Raw genomic sequence first — 20536 nt, forward strand, 5'->3', positions numbered from 1 at the left:
CGATTTCCAACGGCTTTCCTCAACCAGAGTGTAGCTAGGTTCCAAATCCCATGTACGAGCGGGTAGCAGACATCTGCCTCCCATGCATACACACTTCTGAGAGTTGAGCTTATGGCCTGTACCTCCACAGCCAGCCTGCTGGTACCCAAGGCTTCTAAAAGGCCTTGGCTCGCAGTTTGACGGAAGTGCTGGGAGAGGTAATTGGAATCACCCTGCACACAAGACTAGTGCCTCCAAGCTCAGTTCAGCGATTTCCTAGTAATTCCTGTGGTAGACTGGTGCTACATACTAAGTTCCATACGTGAGAGGGTAGCTGAACGCCTTGTCCAAAACCATCTTACTTCTGAGAGTTGAGCTCAGCCTCAGTCCCTCACAGTTCCACACTGCCTGCAGAGTGAGTTTCGCAGGTCTTCAGCAGAGACGTTTGCCAGAGGCTTCTGAGACGCAGGGTAACAATGCAGACCTGGAGGGTATCCCCAGGTGCAGTCGACTGGTAATCTTGGAACCTCCTGACTCAGAATACTGCTACTTTCTCACTGCCATAGGACTGCAGCTAGTTGACAGCTGGCTTCAAGACATGCTTCCCTGTGAGAGATGAGGACAGGGCAGAACCCTCCCGCATGCTGCCTGACTGTAGGAGTAGCTGCTAACATCCTTATGTTAGTGGCTGGGAGAGGTTGCGGGAAAAGCATGTGTGAGCACTGGGCCTGAACTCCCGTGTATCTGAGTTGAATACAGCGATTTCCAACGGCTTTCCTCAACCAGAGTGTAGCTAGGTTCCAAATCCCATGTACGAGCGGGTAGCAGACATCTGCCTCCCATGCATACACACTTCTGAGAGTTGAGCTTATGGCCTGTACCTCCACAGCCAGCCTGCTGGTACCCTTGGCTTCTAAAAGGCCTAGGCTCGCTGTTTGACGGAAGTGCTGGGAGAGGTAATTGGAATCTCCCGGCACACAAGACGAGTGCCTCCAAGCTCAATTCACGATTTCCCAGTAATTCTTGTGGTAGACAGGTGCTACATACTAAGTTCCATATGTGAGATGGTAGCTGAACGCCTTGTCCAAAAGCATCTTACTTCTGAGAGTTGAGCCCACCCTCAGGGCCTCAGAGTTCCACACTGCCTGCAGAGTGAGTTTCACACGTCTTCACCAGAGACGATTGCTAGACGCTTCTGAGTACAAGTTAACAATGCAGACCTGGAGGGTATCTCCAGGTGCAGTAGAGTCGTAATCTTGGAACCTCCTGACTCAGAGTACTGCTACCTTCTCACTGCCATAGGAATCCAGCTAGTTGACAGCTGGCTTCAAGACATGCTTCCCTGTGAGAGCTGAGGACAGGGCAGAACCCTCCCGCATCCTGCCTGACTGTAGGAGTAGCTGCTAACATCCTTATGTTACTGGCTGGGAGAGGTTGCGGGAAAAGCATGTGTGAGCACTGGGCCTGAACTCCCGTGTATCTGAGTTGAATACAGCGATTTCCAACGGCTTTCCTCAACCAGAGTGTAGCTAGGTTCCAAATCCCATGTACGAGCGGGTAGCAGACATCTGCCTCCCATGCATACACACTTCTGAGAGTTGAGCTTATGGCCTGTACCTCCACAGCCAGCCTGCTGGTACCCTTGGCTTCTAAAAGGCCTTGGCTCGCAGTTTGACGGAAGTGCTGGGAGAGGTAATTGGAATCACCCTGCACACAAGACTAGTGCCTCCAAGCTCAGTTCAGCGATTTCCTAGTAATTCCTGTGGTAGACTGGTGCTACATACTAAGTTCCATACGTGAGAGGGTAGCTGAACGCCTTGTCCAAAACCATCTTACTTCTGAGAGTTGAGCTCAGCCTCAGTCCCTCACAGTTCCACACTGCCTGCAGAGTGAGTTTCGCAGGTCTTCAGCAGAGACGTTTGCCAGAGGCTTCTGAGACGCAGGGTAAAAATGCAGACCTGGAGGGTATCCCCAGGTGCAGTCGACTGGTAATCTTGGAACCTCCTGACTCAGAATACTGCTACTTTCTCACTGCCATAGGACTGCAGCTAGTTGACAGCTGGCTTCAAGACATGCTTCCCTGTGAGAGATGAGGACAGGGCAGAACCCTCCCGCATGCTGCCTGACTGTAGGAGTAGCTGCTAACATCCTTATGTTAGTGGCTGGGAGAGGTTGCGGGAAAAGCATGTGTGAGCACTGGGCCTGAACTCCCGTGTATCTGAGTTGAATACAGCGATTTCCAACGGCTTTCCTCAACCAGAGTGTAGCTAGGTTCCAAATCCCATGTACGAGCGGGTAGCAGACATCTGCCTCCCATGCATACACACTTCTGAGAGTTGAGCTTATGGCCTGTACCTCCACAGCCAGCCTGCTGGTACCCTTGGCTTCTAAAAGGCCTAGGCTCGCTGTTTGACGGAAGTGCTGGGAGAGGTAATTGGAATCTCCCGGCACACAAGACGAGTGCCTCGAAGCTCAATTCACGATTTCCCAGTAATTCTTGTGGTAGACAGGTGCTACATACTAAGTTCCATATGTGAGATGGTAGCTGAACGCCTTGTCCAAAAGCATTTTACTTCTGAGAGTTGAGCCCACCCTCAGTCCCTCACAGTTCCACACTGCCTGCAGAGTGAGTTTCACACGTCTTCACCAGAGACGATTGCCAGAGGCTTCTGAGTACAAGTTAACAATGCAGACCTGGAGGGTATCTCCAGGTGCAGTAGAGTGGTAATCTTGGAACCTCCTGACTCAGAGTACTGCTACCTTCTCACTGCCATAGGAATGCAGCTAGTTGACAGCTGGCTTCAAGACATGCTTCCCTGTGAGAGCTGAGGACAGGGCAGAACCCTCCCGCATCCTGCCTGACTGTAGGAGTAGCTGCTAACATCCTAATGTTAGTGGCTGGGAGAGGTTGCGGGAAAAGCACGTGTGAGCACTGGGCCTGAACTCCCGTGTATCTGAGTTGAATACAGCGATTTCCAATGGCCTTCTTCAATCACAGTGTAGCTAGGTTCCAACTCCCATGTCCGAGTGGGTAGCAGACATCTGCCTCCCATGCATACACACTTCTGAGAGTTGAGCTTATGGCCTGTACCTCCACATCCAGCCTGCTGGTACCCTTGGCTTCTAAAAGGCCTAGGCTCGCTGTTTGACGGAAGTGCTGGGAGAGGTAATTGGAATCACACGGCACACAAGACTTGTGCCTCCAAGCTCAGTTCAGCGATTTCCTAGTAATTCCTCTGGTAGACTGGTGCTACATACTAAGTTCCATACGTGAGAGGGTAGCTGAACGCCTTGTCCAAAACCATCTTACTTCTGAGAGTTGAGCTCAGCCTCAGTCCCTCACAGTTCCACACTGCCTGCAGAGTGAGTTTCGCAGGTCTTCAGTAGAGACGTTTGCCAGAGGCTTCTGAGACGCAGGGTAACAATGCAGACCTGGAGGGTATCCCCAGGTGCAGTCGACCGGTAATCTTGGAACCTCCTGACTCAGAATACTGCTACCTTCTCACTGCCATAGGAATGCAGCTAGTTGACAGCTGGCTTCAAGACATGCTTCCCTGTGAGAGCTGAGGACAGGGCAGAACCCTCCCGCATGCTCCCTTACTGTAGGAGTAGTGCTAACATCCTTATGTTAGCGGCTGGGAGAGGTTGCGGGAAAAGCATGTGTGAACACTTGGCCTGAACTCCCGTGTACCTGAGTTGAATACAGCGATTTCCAACGGCTTTCCTCAACCAGAGTGTAGCTAGGTTCCAAATCCCATGTACGAGCGGGTAGCAGACATCTGCCTCCCATGCATACACACTTCTGAGAGTTGAGCTTATGGCCTGTACCTCCACAGCCAGCCTGCTGGTACCCTTGGCTTCTAAAAGGCCTAGGCTCGCTGTTTGACGGAAGTGCTGGGAGAGGTATTTGGAATCATCTGTCACACAAGACTAGTGCCTCCAAGCTCAGTTCAGCGATTTCCTAGTAATTCCTGTGGTAGAGTGGTGCTACATAGTAAGTTCCATACGTGAGAGGGTAGCTGAACGCCTTGTCCAAAACCATCTTACTTCTGAGAGTTGAGCTCAGCCTCAGTCCCTCACAGTACCACACTGCCTGCAGAGTGATTTTCGCAGGTCTTCAGCAGAGACGTTTGCCAGAGGCTTCTGAGACGCAGGGTAACAATGCAGACCTGGAGGGTATCCCAAGGTGCAGTCGACTGGTAATCTTGGAACCTCCTTACTCAGAATACTGCTACCTTCTCACTGCCATAGGAATGCAGCTAGTTGACAGCTGGCTTCAAGACATGCTTCCCTGTGAGAGCTGAGGACAGGGCAGAACCCTCCCGCATGCTGCCTGACTGTAGGAGTAGCTGCTAACATCCTTATGTTAGTGGCTGGGAGAGGTTGCGGGAAAAGCATGGGTGAGCACTGGGCCTGAACTCCCGTGTATCTGAGTTGAATACAGCGATTTCCAACGGCGTTCATCAACCAGAGTGTAGCTAGGTTCCAAATCCCATGTACGAGCGGGTAGCAGACATCTGCCTCCCATGCATACACACTTCTGAGAGTTGAGCTTATGGCCTGTACCTCCACATCCAGCCTGCTGGTACCCTTGGCTTCTAAAAGGCCTAGGCTCGCTGTTTGACGGAAGTGCTGGGAGAGGTAATTGGAATCTCCCGGCACACAAGACGAGTGCCTCCAAGCTCAATTCACGATTTCCCAGTAATTCTTGTGGTAGACAGGTGCTACATACTAAGTTCCATATGTGATAAGGTAGCTGAACGCCTTGTCCAAAAGCATCTTACTTCTGAGAGTTGAGCCCACCCTCACTCCCTCACAGTTCCACACTGCCTGCAGAGTGAGTTTCACATGTCTTCACCAGAGATGATTGCCAGAGGCTTCTGAGTACAAGTTAACAATGCAGACCTGGAGGGTATCTCCAGGTGCAGTAGAGTGGTAATCTTGGAACCTCCTGACTCAGAGTACTGCTACTTTCTCACTGCCATAGGAATGCAGCTAGTTGACAGCTGGCTTCAAGACATGCTTCCCTGTGAGAGCTGAGGACAGGGCAGAACCCTCCCGCATCCTGCCTGACTGTAGGAGCAGCTGCTAACATCCTAATGTTAGTGGCTGGGAGAGGTTGCGGGATAAGCATGTGTGAGCACTGGGCCTGAACTCCCGTGTATCTGAGTTGAATACAGCGATTTCCAACGGCTTTCCTCAACCAGAGTGTAGCTAGGTTCCAAATCCCATGCACGAGCGGGTAGCAGACATCTGATTTCCATGCATACACACTTCTGAGAGTTCAGCTTATGGCCTGTACCTCCACAGCCAGCCTGCTGGTACCCTTGGCTTCTAAAAGGCCTAGGCTCGCTGTTTGACGGAAGTGCTGGGAGAAGTAATTGGAATCACCCGGCACACAAGACTAGTGCCTCCAAGCTCAGTTCAGCGATTTCCTAGCAATTCCTGTGGTAGACTGGTGCTACATACTAAGTTCCATACGTGAGAGGGTAGCTGAACGCCTTGTCCAAAACCATCTTACTTCTGAGAGTTGAGCTCACCCTCAGTCCCTCACACTTCGACACTGCCTGCAGAGTGATTTTCGCAGGTCTTCAGCAGAGACGTTTGCCAGAGGCTTCTGAGACGCAGGGTAAAAATGCAGACCTGGAGGGTATCCCCAGGTGCAGTCGACTGGTAATCTTGGAACCTCCTGACTCAGAATACTGCTACCTTCTCACTGCCATAGGAATGCAGCTAGTTGACAGCTGGCTTCAAGACATGCTTCCCTGTGAGAGCTGAGGACAGGGCAGAACCCTCCCGCATCCTGCCTGACGGTAGGAGTACCTGCAAAATCCTAATGTTAGTGGCTGGGAGAGGTTGCGGGAAAAGCATGGGTGAGCACTGGGCCTGAACTCCCGTGTATCTGAGTTGAATACAGCGAATTCCAACGGCGTTCCTCAACCAGAGTGTAGCTAGGTTCCAAATCCCATGTACGAGCGGGTAGCAGACATCTGCCTCCCATGCATACACACTTCTGAGTGTTGAGCTTATGGCCTGTACCTCCACAGCCAGCCTGCTGGTACACTTGGCTTCTAAAAGGCCTAGGCTCGCTGTTTGACGGAAGTGCTGGGAGAGGTAATTGGAATCTCCCGCCACACAAGACGAGTGCCTCCAAGCTCAATTCACGATTTCCCAGTAATTCTTGTGGTAGACAGGTGCTACATACTAAGTTCCATATGTGATAAGGTAGCTGAACGCCTTGTCCAAAAGCATCTTACTTCTGAGAGTTGAGCACACCCTCACTCCCTCACAGTTCCACACTGCCTGCAGAGTGAGTTTCACATGTCTTCACCAGAGATGATTGCCAGAGGCTTCTGAGTACAAGTTAACAATGCAGACCTGGAGGGTATCTCCAGGTGCAGTAGAGTGGTAATCTTGGAACCTCCTGACTCAGAGTACTGCTACCTTCTCACTGCCATAGGAATGCAGCTAGTTGACAGCTGGCTTCAAGACATGCTTCCCTGTGAGAGCTGAGGACAGGGCAGAACCCTCCCGCATCCTGCCTGACTGTAGGAGCAGCTGCTAACATCCTAATGTTAGTGGCTGGGAGAGGTTGCGGGATAAGCATGTGTGAGCACTGGGCCTGAACTCCCGTGTATCTGAGTTGAATACAGCGATTTCCAATGGCCTTCTTCAATCACAGTGTAGCTAGGTTCCAACTCCCATGTCCGAGTGGGTAGCAGACATCTGCCTCCCATGCATACACACTTCTGAGAGTTGAGCTTATGGCCTGTACCTCCACATCCAGCCTGCTGGTACCCTTGGCTTCTAAAAGGCCTAGGCTCGCTGTTTGACGGAAGTGCTGGGAGAGGTAATTGGAATCACCCGGCACACAAGACTAGTGCCTCCAAGCTCAGTTCAGCGATTTCTTAGTAATTCCTGTGGTAGACTGGTGCTACATACTAAGTTCCATACGTGAAAGGGTAGCTGAACGCCTTGTCCAAAACCATCTTACTTCTGAGAGTTGAGCTCAGCCTCAGTCCCTCACAGATCCACACTGCCTGCAGAGTGAGTTTCGCAGGTCTTCAGCAGAGACGTTTGCCAGAGGCTTCTGAGACGCAGGGTAACAATGCAGACCTGGAGGGTATCCCCAGGTGCAGTCGACTGGTAATCTTGGAACCTCCTGACTCAGAATACTGCTACCTTCTCACTGCCATAGGAATGCAGCTAGTTGACAGCTGGCTTCAAGACATGCTTCCCTGTGAGAGCTGAGGACAGGGCAGAACCCTCCCGCATGCTGCCTGACTGTAGGAGTAGCTGCTAACATCCTTATGTTAGTTGCTGGGAGAGGTTTCGGGAAAAGCATGTGTGAGCACACGGCCTGAACTCCCGTGTATCTGAGTTGAATACAGCGATTTCCAACGGCTTTCCTCTACCAGAGTGTAGCTAGGTTCCAAATCCCATGCACGAGCGGGTAGCAGACATCTGCCTCCCATGCATACACACTTCTGAGAGTTCAGCTTATGGCCTGTACCTCCACAGCCAGCCTGCTGGTACCCTTGGCTTCTAAAAGGCCTAGGCTCGCTGTTTGACGGAAGTGCTGGGAGAAGTAATTGGAATCACCCGGCACACAAGACTAGTGCCTCCAAGCTCAGTTCAGCGATTTCCTAGCAATTCCTGTGGTAGACTGGTGCTACATACTAAGTTCCATACGTGAGAGGGTAGCTGAACGCCTTGTCCAAAACCATCTTACTTCTGAGAGTTGAGCTCACCCTCAGTCCCTCACAGTTCGACACTGCCTGCAGAGTGATTTTCGCAGGTCTTCAGCAGAGACGTTTGCCAGAGGCTTCTGAGACGCAGGGTAACAATGCAGACCTGGAGGGTATCCCCAGGTGCAGTCGACTGGTAATCTTGGAACCTCCTGACTCAGAATACTGCTACATTCTCACTGTCATAGGAATGCAGCTAGTTGACAGCTGGCTTCAAGACATGCTTCCCTGTGAGAGCTGAGGACAGGGCAGAACCCTCCCGCATGCTGCCTGACTGTAGGAGTAGCTGCTAACATCCTTATGTTAGTGGCTGGGAGAGGTTGCGGGAAAAGCATGTGTGAGCACTGGGCCTGAACTCCCGTGTATCTGTGTTGAATACAGCGATTTCCAACGGCTTTCCTCAACCAGAGTGTAGCTAGGTTCCAAATCCCATGTACGAGCGGGTAGCAGACATCTGCCTCCCATGCATACACACTTCTGAGAGTTGAGCTTATGGCCTGTACCTCCACAGCCAGCCTGCTGGTACCCTTGGCTTCTAAAAGGCCTAGGCTCGCTGTTTGACGGAAGTGCTGGGAGAGGTATTTGGAATCACCTGGCACACAAGACTAGTGCCTCCAAGCTCAGTTCAGCGATTTCCTAGTAATTCCTGTGGTAGAGTGGTGCTACATACTAAGTTCCATACGTGAGAGGGTAGCTGAACGCCTTGTCCAAAACCATCTTACTTCTGAGAGTTGAGCTCACCCTCAGTCCCTCACAGTTCGACACTGCCTGCAGAGTGATTTTCGCAGGTCTTCAGCAGAGACGTTTGCCAGAGGCTTCTGAGACGCAGGGTAACAATGCAGACCTGGAGGGTATCCCCAGGTGCAGTCGACTGGTAATCTTGGAACCTCCTGACTCAGAATACTGCTACATTCTCACTGTCATAGGAATGCAGCTAGTTGACAGCTGGCTTCAAGACATGCTTCCCTGTGAGAGCTGAGGACAGGGCAGAACCCTCCCGCATGCTGCCTGACTGTAGGAGTAGCTGCTAACATCCTTATGTTAGTGGCTGGGAGAGGTTGCGGGAAAAGCATGTGTGAGCACTGGGCCTGAACTCCCGTGTATCTGAGTTGAATACAGCGATTTCCAACGGCTTTCCTCAACCAGAGTGTAGCTAGGTTCCAAATCCCATGTACGGTGGGATAGCAGACATCTGCCTCCCATGCATACACACTTCTGAGAGTTGAGCTTATGGCCTGTACCTCCACAGCCAGCCTGCTGTTACCCTTGGCTTCTAAAAGGCCTAGGCTCGCTGTTTGACGCAAGTGCTGGGAGAGGTAATTGGAAGCTCCCGGCACACAAGACGAGTGCCTCCAAGCTTAATTCACGATTTCCCAGTAATTCTTGTGGTAGACAGGTGCTACATACTAAGTTCCATATGTGAGAAGGTAGCTGAACGCCTTGTCCAAAAGCATCTTACTTCTGAGAGTTGAGCACACCCTCAGTCCCTCACAGTTCCACACTGCCTGCAGAGTGAGTTTCACACGTCTTTACCAGAGACGATTGCCAGAGGCTTTTGAGTACAAGTTACAATGCAGACCTGGAGGGTATCTCCAGGTGTAGTAGAGTGGTAATCTTGGAACCTCCTGACTCAGAGTACTGCTACCTTCTCACTGCCATAGGAATGCAGCTAGTTGACAGGTGGCTTCAAGACATGCTTCCCTGTGAGAGCTGAGGACAGCGCAGAACCCTCCCGCATGCTGCCTGACTGTAGAAGTAGCTGCTAATATCCTTATGTTAGTGGCTGGGAGAGGTTGCGGGAAAAGCATGTGTGAGCACTGGGCCTGAACACCCGTGTATCTGAGTTGAATACAGCGATTTCCAATGGCCTTCTTCAATCACAGTGTAGCTAGGTTCCAACTCCCATGTCCGAGTGGGTAGCAGACATCTGCCTCCCATGCATACACACTTCTTAGAGTTGAGCTTATGGCCTGTACCTCCACATCCAGCCTGCTGGTACTCTTGGCTTCTAAAAGGCCTAGGCTCGCTGTTTGACGGAAGTGCTGGGAGAGGTAATTGGAATCTCCCGGCACACAAGACGAGTGCCTCCAAGCTCAATTCACGATTTCCCAGTAATTCTTGTGGTAGACAGGTGCTACATACTAAGTTCCATATGTGAGAAGGTAGCTGAACGCCTTGTCCAAAAGCATCTTACTTCTGAGAGTTGAGCCCACCCTCACTCCCTCACAGTTCCACACTGCCTGCAGAGTGAGTTTCACATGTCTTCACCAGAGATGATTGCCAGAGGCTTTTGAGTACAAGTTAACAATGCAGAACTGGAGGGTATCTCCAGGTGCAGTAGAGTGGTAATCTTGGAACCTCCTGACTCAGAGTACTGCTACCTTCTCACTGCCATAGGAATGCAGCTAGTTGACAGCTGGCTTCAAGACATGCTTCCCTGTGAGAGCTGAGGACAGGGCAGAACCCTCCCGCATCCTGCCTGACTGTAGGAGTAGCTGCTAACATCCTAATGTTAGTGGCTGGGAGAGGTTGCGGGATAAGCATGTGTGAGCACTGGGCCTGAACTCCCGTGTATCTGAGTTGAATACAGCGATTTCCAATGGCCTTCTTCAATCACAGTGTAGCTAGGTTCCAACTCCCATGTCCGAGTGGGTAGCAGACATCTGCCTCCCATGCATACACACTTCTGAGAGTTGAGCTTATGGCCTGTACCTCCACATCCAGCCTGCTGGTACCCTTGGCTTCTAAAAGGCCTAGGCTCGCTGTTTGACGGAAGTGCTGGGAGAGGTAATTGGAATCACCCGGCACACAACACTAGTGCCTCCAAGCTCAGTTCAGCGATTTCTTAGTAATTCCTGTGGTAGACTGGTGCTACATACTAAGTTCCATACGTGAGAGGGTAGCTGAACGCCTTGTCCAAAACCATCTTACTTCTGAGAGTTGAGCTCAGCCTCAGTCCCTCACAGTTCCACACTGCCTGCAGAGTGAGTTTCGCAGGTCTTCAGCAGAGACGTTTGCCAGAGGCTTCTGAGACGCAGGGTAACAATGCAGACCTGGAGGGTATCCCCAGGTGCAGTCGACTGGTAATCTTGGAACCTCCTGACTCAGAATACTGCTACCTTCTCACTGCCATAGGAATGCAGCTAGTTGACAGCTGGCTTCAAGACATGCTTCCCTGTGAGAGCTGAGGACAGGACAGAACCCTCCCGCATGCTGCCTGACTGTAGGAGTAGCTGCTAACATCCTTATGTTAGTGGCTGGGAGAGGTTGCGGGAAAAGCATGTGTGAGCACTGGGCCTGAACTCCCGTGTATCTGAGTTGAATACAGCGATTTCCAACGGCTTTCCTCAACCAGAGTGTAGCTAGGTTCCAAATCCCATGCACGAGCGGGTAGCAGACATCTGCCTCCCATGCATACACACTTCTGAGAGTTCAGCTTATGGCCTGTACCTCCACAGCCAGCCTGCTGGTACCCTTGGCTTCTAAAAGGCCTAGGCTCGCTGTTTGACGGAAGTGCTGGGAGAAGTAATTGGAATCACCCGGCACACAAGACTAGTGCCTCCAAGCTCAGTTCAGTGATTTCCTAGTAATTCCTGGGGTAGACTGGTGCTACATACTAAGTTCCATACGTGAGAGGGTAGCTGAACGCCTTGTCCAAAACCATCTTACTTCTGAGAGTTGAGCTCAGCCTCAGTCCCTCACAGTTCGACACTGCCTGCAGAGTGAGTTTCGCAGGTCTTCAGCAGAGACGTTTGTCAGAGGCTTCTGAGAGGCAGGGTAAAAATGCAGACCTGGAGCGTATCCCCAGGTGCAGTCGACTGGTAATCTTGGAACCTCCTGACTCAGAATACTGCTACCTTCTCACTGCCATAGGAATGCAGCTAGTTGACAGCGGGCTTCAAGACATGCTTCCCTGTGAGAGCTGAGGACAGGGCAGAACCCTCCCGCATGCTGCCTGACTGTAGGAGTAGCTGCTAACATCCTTATGTTAGTGGCTGGGAGAGGTTGCGGGAAAAGCATGTGTGAGCACTGGGCCTGAACTCCCGTGTATCTGAGTTGAATACAGCGATTACCACGGCTTTCCTCAACCAGAGTGTATCTAGGTTCCAAATCCCATGTACGAGCGGGTAGCAGACATCTGCCTCCCATGCATACACACTTCTGAGTGTTGAGCTTATGGCCTGTACCTCCACATCAAGCCTGCTGGTACCCTTGGCTTCTAAAAGGCCTAGGCTCGAAAATTGACGGAAGTGCTGGGAGAGGTAATTGGAATCACCCGGCACACAAGACTAGTGCCTCCAAGCTCAGTTCAGCGATTTCCTAGCAATTCCTGTGGTAGACTGCTGCTACATACTAATTCCATACGTGAGAGGGTAGCTGAACGCCTTGTCCAAAACCATCTTACTTCTGAGAGTTGAGCTCAGCCTCAGTCCCTCACAGTTCCACACTGCCTGCAGAGTGAGTTTCGCAGGTCTTCAGCAGAGACGTTTGCCAGAGGCTTCTGAGACGCAGGGTAACAATGCAGACCTGGAGGGTATCCGCAGGTGCAGTCGACTGGTAATCTTGGAACCTCCTGACTCAGAATACTGCTACCTTCTCACTGCCATAGGAATGCAGCTAGTTGACAGCTGGCTTCAAGACATGCTTCCCTGTGAGAGCTGAGGACAGGGCAGAACCCTCCCGCATCCTGCCTGACTGTAGGAGTACCTGCAAAATCCTAATGTTAGTGGCTGGGAGAGGTTGCGGGAAAAGCATGTGTGAGCACTGGGCCTGAACTCCCGTGTATCTGAGTTGAATACAGCGATTTCCAACGGCTTTCCTCAACCAGAGTGTAGCTAGGTTCCAAATCCCAAGTACGAGCGGGTAGCAGACATCTGCCTCCCATGCATACACACTTCTGAGAGTTGAGCTTATGGCGTGTACCTCCATATCCAGCCTGCTGGTACCCTTGGCTTCTAAAAGGCCTAGGCTCGCTGTTTGACGGAAGTGCTGGGAGAGGTATTTGGAATCACCTGGCACACAAGACTAGTTCCTCCAGGCTCAGAACAGCGATTTCCTAGTAATTCCTGTGGTAGACTGGTGCTACATACGAAGTTCCATACGTGAGAGTGTAGCTGAACGCTTTGCCCAAAACCATCTTACTTCTGAGAGTTGAGCTCACCCTCAGTCCCTCACAGTACCACACTGCCTGCAGAGTGAGTTTCGCAGGTCTTCAGCAGAGACGTTTGCCAGAGGCTTCTGAGACGCAGGGTAACAATGCAGACCTGGAGGGTATCCCCAGGTGCAGTCGACTGGTAATCTTGGAACCTCCTGACTCAGAATACTGCTACCTTCTCACTGCCATAGGAATGCAGCTAGTTGACAGCTGGCTTCAAGACATGCTTCCCTGTGAGAGCTGAGGACAGGGCAGAACCCTCCCGCATGCTGCCTGACTGTAGGAGTAGCTGCTAACATCCTAATGTTAGTGGCTGGGAGAGGTTGCGGGAAAAGCATGTGTGAGCACTGGGCCTGAACTCCCGTGTATCTGAGTTGAATACAGCGATTTCCAACGGCTTTCCTATACCAGAGTGTAGCTAGGATCCAAATCCCATGTACGAGCGGGTAGCAGACATCTGCCTCCCATGCATACACACTTCTGAGAGTTGAGCTTATGGCCTGTACCTCCACAGCCAGCCTGCTGGTACCCTTGGCTTCTAAAAGGCCTAGGCTCGCTGTTTGACGGAAGTGCTGGGAGAGGTAATTGGAAGCTCCCGGCACACAAGACGAGTGCCTCCAAGCTCAATTCACGATTTCCCAGTAATTCTTGTGGTAGACAGGTGCTACATACTAAGTTCCATATGTGAGAAGGTAGCTGGGGGATCCCTGGGTGGCGCAGCGGTTTGGCGCCTGCCTTTGGCCCAGGGCGCGATCCTGGAGACCCGGGATCGAATCCCACGTCGGGCTCCCGGTGCATGGAGCCTGCTTCTCCCTCTGCCTATGTCTCTGCCTCTCTCTCTCTCTCTCTCTGTGACTGTCATAAATAAATAAAAATTAAAATGTTTAAAAAAAAAAAAAAAAGAGAAGGTAGCTGAACGCCTTGTCCAAAAGCATCTTACTTCTGAGAATTGAGCACACCCTCAGTCCCTCACAGTTCCACACTGCCTGCAGAGTGAGTTTCACACGTCTTCACCAGAGACGATTGCCAGAGGCTTTTGAGTACAAGTTACAATGCAGACCTGGAGGGTATCTACAGGTGCAGTAGAGTGGCAATCTTGGAACCTCCTGACTCAGAGTACTGCTACCTTCTCACTGCCATAGGAATGCAGCTAGTTGACAGCTGGCTTCAAGACATGTTTCCCTGTGAGAGCTGAGGACAGGGCAGAACCCTCCCGCATACTGCCTGACTGTAGGAGTAGCTGCTAACATCCTTATGTTAGTGGCTGGGAGAGGTTTCGGGAAAAGCATGTGTGAGCACTGGGCCTGAACTCCCGTGTATCTGAGTTGAATACAGCGATTTCCAACGGCTTTCCTCAACCAGAGTGTAGCTAGGTTCCAAATCACATGTACGAGCGGGTAGCAGACATCTGCCTCCCATGCATACACACTTCTGAGAGTTGAGCTTATGGCCTGTACCTCCACTTCCAGCCTGCTGGTACCCTTGGCTTCTAAAAAGCCTAGGCTCGCTGTTTGACGGAAGTGCTGGGAGAGGTAATTGGAATCAGCCGGCACACAAGACGAGTGCCTCCAAGCTCAATTCACGAATTCCCAGTAATTCTTGTGGTAGACAGGTGCTACATACTAAGTTCCATATGTGAGAAGGTAGCTGAACGCCTTGTCCAAAAGCATCTTACTTCTGAGAGTTGAGCACACCCTCAGGCCCTCACACTTCAACACTGCCTGCAGAGTGAGTTTCACACGTCTTCACGAGAGACGATTGCCAGAGGCTTCTGAGTACAAGTTAACAACGCAGACCTGGAGGGTATCTCCAGGTGCAGTAGAGTGGTAATCTTGGAACCTCCTGACTCAGAGTACTGCTACCTTCTCACTGCCATAGGAATGCAGCTAGTTGACAGCTGGCTTCAAGACATGTTTCCCTGTGAGAGCTGAGGACAGGGCAGAACCCTCAGCATCCTGCCTGACTGTAGGAGTAGCTGCTAACATCCTAATGTTAGTGGCTGGGAGAGGTTGCGGGAAAAGCATGTGTGAGCACTGGGCCTGAACTCCCGTATATCTGAGTTGAATACAGCGATTTCCAACGGCTTTCCTCAACCAGAGTGTAGCTAGGTTCCAAATCCCATGTACGAGCGGGTAGCAGACATCTGCCTCCCATGCATACACACTATTGAGAGTTGAGCTTATGGCCTGTACCTCCACAGCCAGCCTGCTGGTACCCTTGGCTTCTAAAAGGCCTAGGCTCGCTGTTTGACGGAAGTGCTGGGAGAGGTAATTGGAATCAGCCGGCACACAAGACTAGTGCCTCCAAGCTCAGTTCAGCGATTTCCTAGCAATTCCTGTGGTAGACTGGTGCTACATACTAAGTTCCATACGTGAGAGGGTAGCTGAACGCCTTGTCCAAAACCATCTTACTTCTGAGAGTTGAGCTCAGCCTCAGTCCCTCACAGTTCCACACTGCCTGCAGAGTGAGTTTCGCAGGTCTTCAGCAGAGACGTTTGCCAGAAGCTTCTGAGACGCAGGGTAACACTGCAGACCTGGAGGGTATCCCCAGGTGCAGTCGACTGGTAATCTTGGAACCTCCTGACTCAGAATACTGCTACCTTCTCACTGCCATAGGAATGCAGCTAGTTGACAGCTGGCTTCAAGACATGCTTCCCTGTGAGAGCTGAGGACAGGGCAGAACCCTCCCGCATACTGCCTGACTGTAGGAGTAGCTGCTAACATCCTTATGTTAGTGGCTGGGAGAGGTTTCGGGAAAAGCATGTGTGAGCACTGGGCCTGAACTCCCGTGTATCTGAGTTGAATACAGCGATTTCCAACGGCTTTCCTCAACCAGAGTGTAGCTAGGTTCCAAATCACATGTACGAGCGGGTAGCAGACATCTGCCTCCCATGCATACACACTTCTGAGAGTTGAGCTTATGGCCTGTACCTCCACTTCCAGCCTGCTGGTACCCTTGGCTTCTAAAAAGCCTAGGCTCGCTGTTTGACGGAAGTGCTGGGAGAGGTAATTGGAATCTCCCGGCACACAAGACGAGTGCCTCCAAGCTCAATTCACGATTTCCCAGTAATTCTTGTGGTAGACAGGTGCTACATACTAAGTTCCATATGTGAGAAGGTAGCTGAACGCCTTGTCCAAAAGCATCTTACTTCTGAGAGTTGAGCACACCCTCAGGCCCTCACACTTCAACACTGCCTGCAGAGTGAGTTTCACACGTCTTCACGAGAGACGATTGCCAGAGGCTTCTGAGTACAAGTTAACAACGCAGACCTGGAGGGTATCTCCAGGTGCAGTAGAGTGGTAATCTTGGAACCTCCTGACTCAGAGTACTGCTACCTTCTCACTGCCATAGGAATGCAGCTAGTTGACAGCTGGCTTCAAGACATGCTTCCCTGTGAGAGCTGAGGACAGGGCAGAACCCTCCCGCATGCTGCCTGACTGTAGGAGTAGCTGCTAACATCCTTATGTTAGTGGCTGGAGGAGGTTGAGGGAAAAGCATGTGTGAGCACTGGGCCTGAACTCCCGTGTATCTGAGTTGAATACAGCGATTTCCAACGGCTTTCCTCAACCAGAGTGTAGCTAGGTTCCAAATCCCATGTACGAGCGGGTAGCAGACATCTGCCTCCCATGCATACAGACTTCTGAGAGTTGAGCTTATGGCCTGTACCTCCACATCCAGCCAGCTGGTACCCATGGCTTCTAAAAGGCCTAGGCTCGCTGTTTGACGGAAGTGCTGAGAGAGGTAATTGGAATCACCCGGCACACAAGACTAGTGCCTCCAAGCTCAGTTCAGCGATTTCCTAGTAATTCCTGTGGTAGACTGGTGCTACATACTAAGTTCCATACGTGAGAGGGTAGCTGAACGCCTTGTCCAAAACCATCTTACTTCTGAGAGTTGAGCTCAGCCTCAGTCCCTCACAGTTCCACACTGCCTGCAGAGTGAGTTTCGCAGGTCTTCAGCAGAGACGTTTGCCAGAGGCTTCTGAGACGCAGGGTAACAATGCAGACCTGGAGGGTATCCCCAGGTGCAGTCGACTGGTAATCTTGGAACCTCCTGACTCAGAATACTGCTACCTTCTCACTGCCATAGGAATGCAGCTAGTTGACAGCTGGCTTCAAGGAAGCTGGCTTCCCTGTGAGAGCTGGCTTCCCTGTGAGCTAGTTGACAGCTGGCTTCAAGGAAGCTGGCTTCCCTGTGAGAGCTGAGGACAGGGCAGAACCCTCCCGCATGCTGCCTGACTGTAGGAGTAGCTGCTAACATCCTTATGTTAGTGGCTGGGAGAGGTTGCGGGAAAAGCATGTGTGAGCACTGGGCCTGAACTCCCGTGTATCTGAGTTGAATACAGAGCTGAGGACAGGGCTTCAAGGAAGCTGGCTTCCCTGTGAGAGCTGGCTTCCCTGTGAGCTAGTTGACAGCTGGCTTCAAGGAAGCTGGCTTCCCTGTGAGAGCTGAGGACAGGGCAGAACCCTCCCGCATGCTGCCTGACTGTAGGAGTAGCTGCTAACATCCTTATGTTAGTGGCTGGGAGAGGTTGCGGGAAAAGCATGTGTGAGCACTGGGCCTGAACTCCCGTGTATCTGAGTTGAATACAGCGATTTCCAACGGCTTTCCTCAACCAGAGTGTAGCTAGGATCCAAATCCCATGTACGAGCGGGTAGCAGACATCTGCCTCCCATGCATACACACTTCTGAGAGTTGAGCTTATGGCCTGTACCTCCACAGCCAGCCTGCTGGTACCCTTGGCTTCTAAAAGGCCTAGGCTCGCTGTTTGACGGAAGTGCTGGGAGAGGTAATTGGAATCACCCGGCACACAAGACTAGTGCCTCCAAGCTCAGTTCAGCGATTTCCTAGCAATTCCTGTGGTAGACTGGTGCTACATACTAAGTTCCATACGTGAGAGGGTAGCTGAACGCCTTGTCCAAAACCATCTTACTTCTGAGAGTTGAGCTCAGCCTCAGTCCCTCACAGTTCCACACTGCCTGCAGAGTGAGTTTCGCAGGTCTTCAGCGGAGACGTTTGCCAGAGGCTTCTGAGACGCAGGGTAACAATGCAGACCTGGAGGGTATCCCCAGGTGCAGTCGACTGGTAATCTTGGAACCTCCTGACTCAGAATACTGCTACCTTCTCACTGCCATAGGAATGCAGCTAGTTGACAGCTGGCTTCAAGACATGCTTCCCTGTGAGAGCTGAGGACAGGGCAGAACCCTCCCGCATGCTGCCTGACTGTAGGAGTAGCTGCTAACATCCTTATGTTATGGTTGGGAGAGGTTGCCGGAAAAGCATGTGTGAGCACTGGGCCTGAACTCCCGTGTATCTGAGTTGAATACAGCGATTTCCAACGGCTTTCCTCAACCAGAGTGTAGCTAGGTTCCAAATCCCATGTACGAGCGGGTAGCAGACATCTGCCTCCCATGCATACACACTTCTGAGAGTTGAGCTTATGGCCTGTACCTCCACATCCAGCCTGCTGGTACCCTTGGCTTCTAAAAGGCCTAGGCTCGCTGTTTGACGGAAGTGCTGGGAGAGGTAATTGGAATCTCCCGGCACACAAGACGAGTGCCTCCAAGCTCAATTCACGAATTCCCAGTAATTCTTGTGGTAGACAGGTGCTACATACTAAGTTCCATATGTGAGAAGGTAGCTGAACGCCTTGTCCAAAAGCATCTTACTTCTGAGAGTTGAGCACACCCTCAGGCCCTCACACTTCAACACTGCCTGCAGAGTGAGTTTCACACGTCTTCACCAGAGACGATTGCTAGAGGCTTCTGAGTACAAGTTAACAACGCGGACCTGGAGGGTATCTCCAGGTGCAGTAGAGTGGTAATCTTGGAACCTCCTGACTCAGAGTACTGCTACCTTCTCACTGCCATAGGAATGCAGCTAGTTGACAGCTGGCTTCAAGACATGCTTCCCTGTGAGAGCTGAGGACAGGGCAGAACCCTCGCGCATCCTGCCTGACTGTAGGAGTAGCTGCTAACATCCTAATGTTAGTGGCTGGGAGAGGTTGCGGGAAAAGCATGTGTGAGCACTGGGCCTGAACTCCCGTATATCTGAGTTGAATACAGCGATTTCCAACGGCTTTCCTCAACCAGAGTGTAGCTAGGTTCCAAATCCCATGTACGGGCGGGTAGCAGACATCTGCCTCCCATGCATACACACTTCTGAGAATTGAGCTTATGGCCTGTACCTCCACAGCCAGCCTGCTGGTCCCCTTGGCTTCTAAAAGGCCTAGGCTCGCTGTTTGACGGAAGTGCTGGGAGAGGTAATTGGAATCACCCGGCACACAAGACTAGTGCCTCCAAGCTCAGTTCAGCGATTTCCTAGTAATTCCTGTGGTAGACTGGTGCTACATACTAAGTTCCATACGTGAGAGGGTAGCTGAACGCCTTGTCCAAAACCATCTTACTTCTGAGAGTTGAGCTCAGCCTCAGTCCCTCACAGTTCCACACTGCCTGCAGAGTGAGTTTCGCAGGTCTTCAGCAGAGACGTTTGCCAGAGGCTTCTGAGACGCAGGGTAACAATGCAGACCTGGAGGGTATCCCCAGGTGCAGTCGACTGGTAATCTTGGAACCTCCTGACTCAGAATACTGCTACATTCTCACTGCCATAGGAATGCAGCTAGTTGACAGCTGGCTTCAAGACATGCTTCCCTGTGAGAGCTGAGGACAGGGCAGAACCCTCCCGCATGCTGCCTGACTGTAGGAGTAGCTGCTAACATCCTTATGTTAGTGGCTGGGAGAGGTTGCGGGAAAAGCATGTGTGAGCACTGGGCCTGAACTCCCGTGTATCTGAGTTGAATACAGCGATTTCCAACGGCTTTCCTCAACCAGAGTGTAGCTAGGTTCCAAATCCCATGTACGAGCGGGTAGCAGACATCTGCCTCCCATGCATACACACTTCTGAGAGTTGAGCTTATGGCCTGTACCTCCACATCCAGCCTGCTGGTACCCTTGGCTTCTAAAAGGCCTAGGCTCGCTGTTTGACGGAAGTGCTGGGAGAGGTAATTGGAATCTCCCGGCACACAAGACGAGTGCCTCCAAGCTCAATTCACGATTTCCCAGTAATTCTTGTGGTAGACAGGTGCTACATACTAAGTTCCATATGTGAGAAGGTAGCTGAACGCCTTGTCCAAAAGCATCTTACTTCTGAGAGTTGAGCACACCCTCAGGCCCTCACACTTCAACACTGCCTGCAGAGTGAGTTTCACACGTCTTCACGAGAGACGATTGCCAGAGGCTTCTGAGTACAAGTTAACAACGCAGACCTGGAGGGTATCTCCAGGTGCAGTAGAGTGGTAATCTTGGAACCTCCTGACTCAGAGTACTGCTACCTTCTCACTGCCATAGGAATGCAGCTAGTTGACAGCTGGCTTCAAGACATGCTTCCCTGTGAGAGCTGAGGACAGGGCAGAACCCTCAGCATCCTGCCTGACTGTAGGAGTAGCTGCTAACATCCTAATGTTAGTGGCTGGGAGAGGTTGCGGGAAAAGCATGTGTGAGCACTGGGCCTGAACTCCCGTATATCTGAGTTGAATACAGAGATTTCCAACGGCTTTCCTCAAGCAGAGTGTAGCTAGGTTCCAAATCCCATCTACGAGCGGGTAGCAGACATCTGCCTCCCATGCATACACACTTCTGAGAGTTGAGCTTATGGC

The sequence above is a fragment of the Canis aureus genome, chromosome 20, assembly GCF_053574225.1.
Source record: "Canis aureus isolate CA01 chromosome 20, VMU_Caureus_v.1.0, whole genome shotgun sequence".
In the NCBI taxonomy this organism is placed as follows: domain Eukaryota; kingdom Metazoa; phylum Chordata; class Mammalia; order Carnivora; family Canidae; genus Canis; species Canis aureus.